The sequence below is a fragment of the Somniosus microcephalus genome, chromosome 1 (genome assembly GCF_052327205.1).
Source record: "Somniosus microcephalus isolate GS21.2 chromosome 1, FLI_Smic_1.0, whole genome shotgun sequence".
NCBI lineage: Eukaryota > Metazoa > Chordata > Chondrichthyes > Squaliformes > Somniosidae > Somniosus > Somniosus microcephalus.
In genome coordinates this window covers 385,612,841-385,626,895 of record NC_140987.1, presented here as the reverse complement: position 1 = coordinate 385,626,895, position 14,055 = coordinate 385,612,841, and the positions used below count along the sequence as shown (strand labels likewise).

The following is a 14,055-nucleotide window of genomic DNA, read 5'->3' as shown; positions in this document are numbered from 1 at the left end:
TTTGGACGCCTCCAACTTCAATCACGGGGGACCCGGACTCAACCACCGCCTCATCTGACGACCACATCGACTCGCTTGACCATACGCTGGCCTCCGTGACGCTGGACCAATCTCTCCCTCATCAACTGTCCAGGTCCATGATGGACATTACGGTGAACGGCCGTGCCACTACCTGGCTTTTTGACAGCGGGAGCACGGAGAGCTTTATCCACCCTGACACGGTGCGCAGTCACTCTCTCCCGGTCCTGCTGACGCGCCATCGGATCTCTATGGCTTCCAAAGCCCAGTCAGCGGACGTCGGTGGCTACTGTGTAGTGACCCTTTCAGTACGGGGCACAGAATACAAAAATTTTAAACTTCTGGCCCTGCCCCATCTCTGCGCTGCCGTTCTACTGGGGTTGGATTTTCAGTGCCACCTTAAAAGTGTCACATTAGCGTACGACGGACCCCTCCCCCCACTCACAGTCTGCAGCCAGCAGCTTTTAAATCGCGCATCAGGGTTAAGGGGAGATTTGGTAGAGGTGTTCAAAATCATGAAGGCTTTTGATAGAGTAAATAAGGAGAAACTGTTTCCAGTGGCAGAAGGGCTGGTAATCAGAGGTTAAAATTTTAAGGTAATTGGCAAAGGAACCAGAGATGACGTGAAGCATTTTTTTACACCGAGTTATGATCAGAAATGCACTGCCTGAAAGGGTGGTGGGAACAGATTCAGCAATAACTTTCAAAAGGGACTTGGATAAATACTTGAAGGTGAAAAATTTGCAGAGCTATGAGAAAAGAGCAGGTTAGTGGGACTAATTGGATAGCTCTTTCAAAGTGCCGGCACAAGCACGATGGGGCAAATGACCTCTTTCTATGCTGTATCATTCTGTGATGAGCTGTAAAAATGTTAGTAAGCTCAATGATGCAACTAAGAAAAGGCAAACCTAATTACTGTAATATAAATTTTCGCAGCATTAGAAAAATGCAGGAATGAACATAACGAAGTGTACAGGAGGTGAGACTGATGCAATACATTACCTATAAGCCTGAAAGAGGAATACATAAGTACTGGTAACTATAATGGTATCAGTGGTGGAATTCAAAATGCCTCGATTTTGTTCTATATAAATAACTGATAGAAAATTCTGAGGTGGTCATATGTGGCTCACAAGCCCATGTAATACAGGTAATGAATCCCAGACAACTGTTTTATTTGCACTTCTTGCTCGTTAGCTTGTTCTGTTTAATTTTTGTGGGCTTGGAGATTTGGAAGGAGCAGTTCTCATCAGTTGGCAGATAAGTCTTAAATAACAATGCCAAGATCTGTTTGTTAATATCAGCAGCTTGATTTATGCAAATTAATGGTAATTTTGACTTAATATTATTTGCAGCCAATGAGTCTCCACGGTATGCATTTAAGCAGCTCACAAAAATGACCAGTTTGGACACTCCTACTTCTACTGATGCTGCGTGCTTGATTCCTGTCAGTGTGCAATAAGAAAATTACAACAAAAAGCTACTTTTTCAGCAGGAAATATGATCTGATGCATATTTCCACATGAGTTCAGCAGAGTTCACAAATGACTTAGTCAGTTCACGTATGGAGCCAAGGCATGTGAATGGTGTTAAGGTACAGATCAGCCATGATCTCATTGAATTGCAGAACAGACTCGAGGGACTGAATGGCCTACTCCTGTTCCTGTGTTCCTAAATGATTATAGATAGATTTAATCTCCTCGAACTGAGGTTGGGTGCAGAATGCCTTTGTGAACTGTGTAATAAGAACTGTGTATCTGTGGACTGTGAGGGTGGTTACGGCTAGAGTGTGCCTGTGGGGAAGGGGAGTATTTCTAAGTGATTGTTCTGGTGGTTATTGGAAAAGTGAAGGTTGTTCTATTGAATATAAATAAAACTAATTATCACTTTTTAAAGCTAATTTGTACAACTGAAACGATGGCTTGTTTAAAAATGTACCAGAATGTACCATTTTAAAAGTAAAAATTCAGAATATCCTGGGGAGAATGTACTTTCCCATCCGCCCCACCCCCTGCCCCCGGAACCCCTTAAAAATGTGCTTACCAGAGGCATCCGGATGGGTGGTCAGCAGTATGCATGATTCTAAATTTTCTGCCTACATCCTTACAGTATACTTTTGTCAGAAAGAACCAAGTGCCACTACAGTTGCACAGTCTGTCAATGCCAGTTTCTTTCGAGGGCTTGAAATACTGTGCAAAATGTAATGGCAAATTCAAAATCACTGGGCACAGTGTCAAAAATTGATTTTGTCTATGTTGTATTTTTATTCTCTTCCCCCCTCAAATTTTAGGGGATAAAATCGATTTCTCCCTTTTTGGGGCTGTGCGTTTCATTAAGCCAGTGGTTCTCTAGAATCAAACCAGCTGCAGAAGGCTGGTTTGACTCTTCGGACTGCTAAAATTGTAATTGCAAGCTTATTTACCCGCTTGCTTTGTTTTGAAGTTAGTCAAGCAAATGAGGGAAAATCTTAGTCTATCTAGGTGTTAGAAAGTTACACCTGGCCCTAGAGAAGGAGCACATGGTGTTCGCCGATACACTTGAGGCCTTCTGCGACCAATGGGGACTAGAGTGTGTAGTCAACATGGGTGGAAAAATTCTTATTTAATTTGATAAGCTTCCTTTGTTTTTATGATTTTTGGTTTACAACAGCAACTTGTATTTATATAGCGCCTTTAATGCAGTAAAACGTCCCAGGCGCTTCACAGAAATGTTATAAGCCAAAAAAAATTGGCACCAAGCCACATAAGGAGAAATTAGGGCAGATGACCAAAAGCTTGGTCAAAGAGGTAGGTTTTAAGGAGCGTCTTAAAGGAAGAAAGAGAGGTGGAGAGGTTTAGGGAAGGAATTCCCGAGCTTTGGGCTGAGGCAGCTGAAGTCCTTTAATTTAAATAATGCAGAAACATTTTAACCCCTGGAGAAGGCTGCCATGTAAATTCATGGGGCCAAATTTTGCGGTCAGCATTGAACAAATGGCACCAGCCATTCATTACACTTTCGCTTGCCCACAGACTTTCTGTGGGATTTTTGCACTGCAGCCTGCTGTGAATAGAAAGCCATTTTGGTGCAGCACCCTCTACAGGGGTTCTGGAATCTGTGAACATGGCAAGCAACTGTGTTTCCTTAGCCAATCAAATTGAAGGATTGTGACTGAGCAGCACAGAGTCCGAACCAGGAAGTGTAAGTTACAATAGTTGATTCAGTGTCAAATCATGTATAGAAAGCAAAATAAAGAGAAGGAAAGAAAGATGGGATTAAGAGAGAGAGAGAGAGATAAGAGACAAAGAGAAAAGTTACTTGAATTTTAAAAAAAAAAAGTGAAGGAATGAGACTCCTCGCTTGTAAAATTAATTTTCAGGGTTTTTTTGGCAGTAATTAAGACTTATCACACCATTAATAATGTACTTACACTGGAATGAACAAACCTTAACTTTTACTGGTGAGTTTAGTGGCTATCTAGCACGTAAGTACCGCAACTTCACACCCTTCCATGCATTTGAATACTGAGCCTCTTGGCGAGATACCGGTATAACAAAGCTTCTGGAGGAGTAGGGCACTTGGACAGCAACTTTCTGATTTCCTCATTTTAACTGTGCATGTGCAGTCACTGGAAGTTGCAGTCTGATTTACACTTAACGGTGAGTGCTGATAGCCTCTGTTATTTTTACTGAAAAATCCAGGCCATAGTGTTTAGGTGTATTATGCTAAGATAGGATTCTTTATATAATGAGAGAGCAGAATGAGTTCTTCCTCCAACAGGATGGTGGGAAAATCAGAGGGTAGGTCAAACTGCTAATATCACGCATCACATGTCACCTAGTCTGGAAGCAGGAGTGGTGCAGGGTGATCTAATGAAATTGACTCTGGACCCCACAAAGTCTCATGGCTTCAGGTCAAGCATAGACAAGGAAACCTCCTGCTGAGTACCATCTACTGCCCTCCCTCGGCTGATGAATCAGTACTCCTCCATGTTGAACACCACTTGGAAGAAGCACTGAGGTTAGCAAGGGCACAGAATGTACTCTGGTTGGGGGATTTCAATGTCCATCACCAAGAGTAGCACCACTACTGACCGCGCTGGCCGAGTCCTGAAGGACATAGCTGCCAGACTGGGCCTGCGGCAGGTGGTGAGAGAACCAACAAGAGGGGAAAAACCTACTTGACCTCGTCCACACCAATCCACCTGTCGCGGATGCAGCTGTCCATGACAGTATTGGTAACAGTGACCACTGCACAGTCCTTGTGGAGAAGAAGACTCGTCTTCACACTGAGGACACTCTCCATCGTGTTGCGTGGCACTACCACCCTGCTAAATGGGATAGATTCAAAACCGATCTAGCAGCTCAAAACTGGGCATCCATGAGGCACTGTGGGGCAGCAGCAGCAGCAACAGAACTGTATTCCACCACAATCTGTAACCTCATGGCCCGGAATATCCCTCACTCTACCGTTACCATCAAGCCAGGGGACCAACCTTGGTTCAATGAAAAGTATACAAGAGCATGCCAAGAGCAGCACTAGGCGTACCTAAAAATGAGGTGGCAACCTGGGATGCTGTGACACAGGACTACATGCATGCTAAATAGCAGAAGCAGCATGCAATAGACAGCGCTAACCGATTCCACAACCAACGGATCAGATCAAAGCTCTGCAGTCCTGCCACATCCAGTCATGAATGGTGGTGGACAATTAAACAACTATCGGGAGGAGGATGCTCCATGAGCATCTCTATCCTCAATGATGATGGAGCCCAACACATGAGTGCAAAAGACAAGGCTGAAGTGTTTGCAACTATCTTCAGCTAGCAGTGCGTGAGTGAATGAGGGGTAAGGCTTGCAGATACGGTTTATTCAGCAGGGTAAGGGCTATTTACCGTATAACTATTCGGACTTGCTGTTTATTCAGAATAACTTGCATTTAAGTAAGTAAGTAGTCAGGAAGCTACACTGTAAACTAAGTGACCTAATTACAAATGTAATTAAATCTAATTAAATAAATCAAGGTCATATAAGGATGGCAGTGTACCACAACTGCAGCATGTGGGAGTTTGCAGTAAGTGCCTGCATCTTGAACTTCAGCTCAGAGTTTTTGAGCTGGATTTTGCAGTGCAGATATTGCGGGGCATCAGGAATGGGGAGAGTTACCTGGACACTGATCCAGGAGGCAGTTGCACCCATTAGGTTAGGTAGTGGTACAGGTCTGGTTAGTGGTCAGGGACAGGAAGGTGTGATTGCAACTTGGGCAGGTAAGGGGACCCCAGGTGCAGTGCTTGAGGAGCCTCAGCCTTTGCCCTTGTCCAACAGGTATGAGGTCCTTGCTGCCTGTGTAGATGAAGGAAAAGCCTGCAGGATGGATGAGCAGGCTGACCATGGCACCATGGTGCAGGAGGTCATTCCAGTGGGGGGAGTGAAAGGGAATGTAATTGTGGTAGGGGAAGTATAGTCAGGGGGATAGATACTGTTCTCTGCAGCCACGACTGAGAGTTTCGAAGGTTGTGTTGCCTGCCCGGTGCCAGGGTTAAAGACATCTCACGGCTGGAGAAGAACTGGGAGAGGGAGGGTCCAGTTGTCATGGTCCACATAGGAACCAACGACGTAGGTAGAACTAGGAATGAGGTTCTGCTGAGGGAGTTGGAGGAGCTAGGATCCAAATTAAAAAGCAGAATCTCAAAGGTGGTAATCTCTGGATTGTGTCCTGAGCCGTGCGTAAATTGGCATAGGGACAAACAGATTAGAGGTTTAAATGTGTGGCTCAAAGAGTGGTGTGGGAGGCAGGGGTTTCAGTTCATGTGGCACTGGCACCAGTATTGGGGAAAGAGGGAGCTGTTCTGTTGGGACAGGCTCCACTTAAAATTTAGCAAAGGAGGACCAAGAAATTGATAAAGGGAAAATAGAATGAAACTAAAACAGCGAGAGACATAAAAACAGACTGTAAAAGCTTCTATAGGTATGTAAAAAGGAAAAGATTAGCAAAAGTAAATGTGGGTCCCTTACAGGCTGAGACAGGAGAAATTATAATGGGGAATAAGGAAATTGCAGAGCAATTGAACAAATACTTTGTGTCTGTCTTCACGGAAGAATACGCAAAAAACTTCCCGGAAATAGTGGAGAACCAAGGGTCGAGCGAGAATGAGGAACTGAAAGAAATTAGTATTAGTGAAAAAGTAGTACTGGAGAAATTAATGGGACTGCAAGCTGTTAAATCCCCTGGACCTGATGGCCTACATCCTAGGGTTTTGAAAGAGGTGGCTACAGAGATAGTGGATGCATTGGTTGTCATTTTCCAAAATTCCATAGATTCTAGAACGGCTCCCGCGGATAGGAAGGTAGCAAATATAACCCCACTATTAAAGGAGGGAGAGAGAAAACGGGGAACTGCAGACCAGTTAGCCTGACATCAGTAGTAGGGAAAATGCTAGGATCTACTATTAAGGACGTGGTAACAGGGCACTTAGAAAATAATAATAGGATTGGGCAGAGGCAACATGGATTTATGAAAGGGAAATCATTTTTGACAAATCTGTTAGTTTTTTGAGGTTGTAATAAGCAGAATAGATGAGGGGGAACCAGTGGATGTGGTGTATTTGGATTTTCAGAAGGCATTCAATAAGGTTCTCCACAAGAGGTTATTTAAAAAAAAAAAGTTAGGGCTCATGGGATTGGGGGTAATATACTAGCATGGATTGAGGATTGGTTAACGGACAGAAAACAGAGTAGGAATAAACGGGTCATTTTCGGGTTGGCAGGCTGTAACTAGTGGGGTTACTGCAAGGACCAGTGCTTGGGCCTCAACTATTCACAATCAACATCAATGATTTGGATAAGGGGACCAAATGTAATATATCCAAGTTTGCTGATGATACAAAGCTGGGTGGGAATGTAAGTTGTGAGGAGGATGCAAGGAGGCTTCAAGGGGTTATAGACAGGCTAAGTGAGTGGGCAAGAACATGGCAAATGGAATATAATGTGGAGAAATGTGAAGTTATCCACTTTGGTAGGAAAAATAGAAAAGCAGAGTTTTTTAAATGGTGAGAGATTGGGAAATGTTGGTGTTCAGAGGGACCTGGGTGTCCTTGTACACGAATCACTGAAAGTTAACATGCAGGTACAGCAAGCAATTAGGAAAGCAAATGGTATGTTGGCCTTTATTACAAGAGGATTTGAGTATAAGAGTAAAGACGTCTTACTGCAATTATATAGGGCCCTGGTGAGACCACCACACCTGGAGTATTGTGTACAGTTTTGGTCTCCTTGCCTAAGGAAGGACATACTTGCCATAGAGGGAGTGCAACGAAGGTTCACCAGACTGGTTCCTGGGATGGGGGGAATTGTCCTATGAGGAGAGATTGAGTAGTCTAGGCCTATATTCTCTGGAGTTTAGAAGAATGAGAGGTGATCTCATTGAAACATACTAAATTCTTACAGGGTAGATGTAGGGGGGATGTTTCCCCTGGCTGGGGAGTCTAGAACCAGGGGTCACAGTCTCAGAATAAGGGGTCGGTCATTTAGGACTGAGATGAGAAATTTCTTTACTCAGAGGGTGGTGAATCTTTGGAATTCTCTACCTCGGAGTGCTGTGGAGGCTCAGTAGTTGAGTATATTTAAGACAGAAATCGATAGATTTATGAATATTATTGGAATCAAAGGATATGGGGATAGTGCAGGAAAGTGGAGATGAGGTAGATGATCAGCCATGATCTTATTGAATGGCGGAGCAGGCTCGAAAGGCCAAATGGCCTACTTCTGCTCCTATTTCTTATGTTCATATTTGTATTGCATCATTAACGTGGAAAAACTCCCCAAGGTACTTCACAGAAGAGTGAGCAGGTGCAAATGTACGCAGAGCCAAAGAAGGGGATATTAGGATTGGGTGATCAAAGGCTTGGTCAAAGAGGTGGGTTTTCAGGAGGTTCTTAAAGGAGAAGAGAGAGGTAGACCCAAGATAATCAAGCTTGGCTTCCGTAGGTGTTGGACTTTAAGGAGTTAAGACCAACTAAATACATATTTTGGTTGTCTTCACAAAGGAGGACACAAATAACCTCCCAGAGATGCTGGGGAACATAGGGTCTGATGAAAGGGTGGAACTGAAAGAAATCAGTATTTTGTAAGGAAATGGTGTTAGGGAAATTGATGGGACTGAAGGCCGATAAATCCCCAGGGCCTGATAATCTACATCCTAGGGTACTTAAGGAAGTGGCCCTAGAACTAGTAGATGCATTGCTGATCATCTTCCAACATGAGATGGAATCTGGAACAGTACTCATGGCTTGGAGGGTAGCTAATGTTACCCCACTATTCAAAAAAGGTGGTAGAGAGAAAATGGGGAATTACAGACCGGTAAGCCTGACATCGGTAGTGGGGAAAATGCTAGAGTCCATTATAAAAGATGTAATAGCACAGCACTTGGAAAACAGTGACAGGATCGGACAAAGTCAACATGGATTCACAAAAGGTAAATCGTGCTTGACTAATCTACTGGAATTTTTTGAGGATGTAACTGGTAAAATAGATAAGGGAGAACCAGTGGATGTGGTGTATCTGGACTTTCAGAAGGCCTTCGATAAGGTCCCGCATAAGAGATTAGCGTGTAAAGTTAAGGCACATGGGATTGGGGGCAAGGTATTGACTTGGATAGAGAAACATAGAAACATAGAAGATAGGAGCAGGAGTAGGCCATTCGGCCCTTCGAGCCTGCTCCGCCAGTCAATGAGATCATGGCTGATCATCCAAATTCAGTACCCTGTCCCTGCCTTCTCCCCATATCCCTTGATCCCTTTAGCCTTAAGAAATGTATCCAACTCTTTCTTGAATATACTTAATGAACTGGCCTCCACCGCCCTCTGTGGCAGAGAATTCCACAGGTTCACCACTCTCTGGGTGAAGAAATTCCTCCTCATTTCAGTCCTAAATGGCTTACCCCTTATCCTTAGACTATGACCCCTGGTTCTGGACTCCCCGGCCATCAGAAACATCCTTCCTGCATCTAGTCTGTCCAGGCCTGACAGAATTTTATAGGTTTCAATGAGATCCCCTCTCAATCTTCTAAACTCCAGTGAGTATAAGCCCAATCAACACAATCTCTCCTCATACGTTATTCCTGCCATCCCAGGTATCAGCCTGGTGAATCTTCGCTGCACTCCATCCATGGCAAGAACATCCTTCCTCAGGTAAGGCGACCAAAACTGCACACACTACTCAAGATGTGGTCTCACCAAGGCCCTGTACAACTGTAACAAGACATCCTTGTTCCTGTACTCGAACCCTCTTGCTACGAAGGCCAACATACCATTTGCTTTCTTAACCGCCTGCTGCACCTGCATGCTTACCTTCAGCGACTGGTGCACAAGAACACTCGGGTCTCTTTGCACTTCCCCTTCCCCCAATCTATTGCCATTCAAATAATAATCTGCCTTCCTGTTTTTGCCACCAAAGTGGATAACCTCACATTTATCCACATTATAGTGCATTTGCCATGTTTCTGCCCAATCACCCAACCTGTCCAAATCGTACTGGAGTTTCACGACATCCTCCTCACAGCATACCCTCCCACCCAGCTTTGTGTCGTCTGCAAATTTGGAGATATTACATCCAATTCCCTCGCCCAGATCATTAATATATATTGTGAACAGCTGGGTCCTAGGACCGATCCTTGCGGTACCCCACTAGTCACTGCCTGCCACTTGGAAAACGACCCGTTTATTCCAACTCTTTGCTTTCCATCCGCCAACCAGTTCTCTGTCCAAGTCAGTACCTTGCCCCCAATCCCATGTGCCTTAATTTTGCACGCTAATCTCTTATGTGGGACCTTATCGAAAGCCTTCTGAAAGTCCAAATACACCACATCCACTGGTTCTCCCTTATCTATTTTACCAGTTACATGCTCAAAAAATTCCAGTAGATTAGTCAAGCATGATTTACCTTTTGTAAATCCATGTTGACTTTGTCCGATCCTGTCACTGCTTTCCAAGTGCTCTGCTATTACATCTTTTATAATGGACTCTAGCATTTTCCCCACTACCGATGTCAGGCTTACCGGTCTATAATTCCCTGCTTTTTCTTTACCACCTTTTTTGAATAGTGGGGTAACATTAGCTACCCTCCAATCCATGGGTACTGTTCCAGAGTCTATCAAGTTCTGGAAGATGACCAGCAATGCATCTACTATTTCTAGGGCCACTTCCTTAAGTACCCTGGGATGTAGATTATCAGGCCCTGGGGATTTATCGGCCTTCAGTCCCATCAATTTTCCTAACACCATTTCCCTACAAATACTGATTTCTTTCAGTTCCTCCCTTTCATCAGACCCTATGTTCCCCGGCATCTCTGGGAGGTTACTTGTGTCCAAGACAGAACCAAAATATGTATTTAGTTGGTCTGCCATTTCATTGTTCCCCATTATAAATTCCCCTGATTCTGACTGCAAGGGACCTACGCTTGACTTCACCAATCTTTTTCTCAGAACTGGTTGGCAGACAAAGCAAAGAGTCGGAATAAACGGGTCTTTTTCCGAATGGCGGGCAGTGACTAGTGGGGTACCGCAGGGATCAGTCCTTGGACCCCAGCTATTCACAATATATATAAATGATCTGGATAAGGGAACTAGATGTAATATCTCCAAATTTGCAGACGACACAAAGCTGGGTGGACGTGTGCGCTGTGAGGAGGATGTCGAGAAACTCCAGGATGATTTGGACATGTTGGGTGATTGGGCAGAAACATGGCAGATGCAATATAACGTGGAGAAATGTGAGGTTATCCACTTTGGTGGCAAAAACAGGAAGGCAGATTATTATCTAAATGACTAGATTGGGAGAAGGGGAAGTGCAACGAGACCTGGGTGTCCTTGTGCACAAGTCGCTGAAGGTAAGCATGCAGGTGCAGCAGGCGGTTAGGAAGGCAAATGGTATGTTGGCCTTCATAGCGAGAGGGTTTGAGTACAGGAACAAGGATGTCTTGCTGCAGTTGTACAGGGCCTTGGTGAGACCACATCTTGAGTATTGTGTGCAGTTTTGGTGCCTTATCTGAGGAAGCATGTTCTTACTATGGAAGGAGTTCAGCGAAGATTCACCAGGCTGATACCTGGGATGGCAGGAATGACATATGAGGAGAGATTGGGTCGATTGGACTTGTACTCGCTGGAGTTTAGAAGAATATGAGTGATCTCATTGAAACTTATAAAATTCTGACAGGACTGGACAGACTAGATGCAGGAAGGATGTTCCCGATGGTCGGGGAGTCCAGAACCAGGGGACACGGTCTAAGGATAAAGGGTAGGCCATTTAGGACAGAAATGAGGAGGAATTTCTTCACCCAGAGAGTGGTGAACCTGTGGAACTCTCTACCACATACCACAGAAGGCAGTGCAGGCCAGTTCATTAAATATATTCAAGAAGGTGCTGGATATATTTCTTAAGGCTAAAGGGATCAAGGGGTATGGGGAGAAAGCAGGGACCGGGTACTGAATTTGGATGATCAGCCATGATCGCATTGAATGGCGGAGCAGGCTCGAGGGGCCGAATGGCCTACTCCTGCTCCTATCTATCTTCTATGTTGCTATGTTTCAAAGGAGTTCGTAGCCCGCTCAATATAAAAATAATTGGAGGGAACATTGATTACTGGCGCATCAGTCTACTCTCAATCATCAGCAAAGTGATGGAAGGTGTCATCGACAGTGCTATCAAGCGGCACTTACCAATAACTTGCTCATTGATGCTCAGTTTGGGTTCCGCCAAGACCAGTCGGCTCCAGACCTCAATACAACCTTAGTCCAAACATGGACGAAAGAGTTGAATTCCAGAGTTGAGGTGAGAGTAGCTGGCCTTGACATCAAGGTAGCATTTAACCGAGTGTGGCATCAAGGAGCCCTAGTAAAACTGAAGTCAATGGGAATCGGGGGAAACTCTCCACTGGCTGGAGTCATACCTAGCGCAATGGAAGATGGTTGTTGGAGGCCAATCATCACAACCCCAGGACATCGCTGCAGGAGTTCCTCTTCAGCCTTCTTTATCTTTGACTTTCTCTCCATAAGGTCCAAAGTGGGGATGTTCATTGATGATTGCACAGTGTTTAGTTCCATTCGCAACGCCTCAGATGATGAAGCAGTCTATGGCCGCAAGTGGCAAGACCTGGACGACATTCAGGCTTGGGCTGATAAGTGGCAAGTAACATTCGTGCCATTCAGGCTTGTTTGGCAATGACTATCTCCAACAAGCGAGAGTCTAACCACTGCCCCTTGACATTCAACGGCATTACCATCGCCAAATCTCTTTTCCACCCCCCCCCCCCCCCCCCCCCAAACCTATCAACATACTGGGGGGGTCATCATTGACCAGCAACTTAACTGGACCAGCTACATAAATACTGCGGCTACAAGAGCAGGTCAGAGGCTGGGTATTCTGCAGCGAGTGTCTCGCCTCCTGACTCCCCGAAGCCTTTCCACTATCTACAAGACACAAGTAAGGAGTGTGATGGAATACTCTCTTCTTGCCTGGATGAGTGCAGCTCCAACAACACTCAAGAAGATTGACACCATCCAGGACAAAGCAGCCTGCTTAATTGGCACTCCATCCACCACCTTAAACATTCACTCCCTCCACCACCAGTGCACCATGGCAAGATGCAGTGCAGCAATTCCCCAAGGCTTCTTCGACAGCACCTCCCAAACCCGCGACCTCTACCACCTAGAAGGACAAGGGCAGCTGACTCATGGGAAGACGTTCCCCTCCAAGTCACACACCGTCCTGACTTAGAAGTATATCACCGTTCCTTCATCGTCGCTGGGTCAAAGTCCTGGAACTCCCTCCCTAACAGCCCTATGGGTGTACCTTCACCAGAGGGTCTGCAGCGGTTCAAGAAGGTGGCTCATCACTACCTTCTCGAGGGCAATTAAAACTGGGCTTTGCTAGCGATGCCCACATCCCAGGAATGAATTTAAAAAAAAATGCTTATTCACACTGAACCTGACAGTACCAAGATAGTGTACTATCCTGAGCTGAGCTTCAAATTCACTAAGACAGTTTGCTGCCACCTCTGCTGCAGGAATGTTTGGTACAACAAAGGCATAATTAATTCGGGCAACTAGTGTACTGAAGTTTTTCCCAGTGCAGTACTTTCATAGTCAACAAACTGCAGATCCTGAAGCTACTGGCATCTTTTTTGTATGGATAAAAAAGAGTAAGTATATGTGGGGAAATATTTAATTTTTAATGAAAAAATACAATTATTGTTTTCTGTGGATAATGCACTTTGTTTTTAAACCAAATGATTGCATTGGTAGCTGCATAAATTATAGAACAACCTGAATACCATACAAACAAAATTACAAATATCTAAAATAGAGTCATGCAATTGGAGGTGGGGGGTGGGGGCGGGGTGGGTAACCTTGGGTAATCCTTCACATCGAAACATTTGCATCAATTTCTGGTATTAGAATACTGTTTGGGAAGAAAAACCAAGGTGGTAGCGATACAGTAACAATGCGATTAAGTCATGGTTTTATTGTACCAGAAACCGAGAAGCTGAATGGCTCAAAAAACATGGCATAATATGCCTTAGAGTATCTTGATATTTTCAGTTTGTAGCCTAGTTGCAATTGAATAAAAGCATGCATTTCTGGAGTTCGGGTAAAGGCACATTATTAAAGGAGCACACAGCTGTGTAATACACCTAACTCATGGTATAGATGATTGGCAAGTGACCCAAGCTGCCAAGTATGGAAAGCGTTGGCACTGTCTTTCCCCCATTTAGAAAACCAGATGTTTGACGTTTATCTTATGTTGCATGTGATGAGTGACATTTTACAGATTTCTGCTATTTCCAAAAGCACTTTTTTGCTGCTAAAAAAGAACTTGCATTTATATAGTGCCTTTCGTGTCCTTGGGATATCCCAAAGCACTTCACAACCATTGAATTATGTTTAAAGTGTAATTGCTGTTGTTTTCTAGGGTAAATTTTTCACATCTATTAAATACCCTGGAGCTATTTGCAGGATTTTCAATTATCTTTCCTGATGTGATCTGCATAGTATAAATTCAAGTACTGC

General features: G+C 44.4%; 1 protein-coding gene across 8 annotated transcripts in view; it reads left to right on the top strand.

Annotated features, from left to right (window-relative positions):
- Positions 1 to 14,055, top strand: part of LOC147125071 (ecto-NOX disulfide-thiol exchanger 2-like) — a 361,733-nt gene that overhangs the window by 61,785 nt on the left and 285,893 nt on the right. The window lies entirely within an intron of this gene.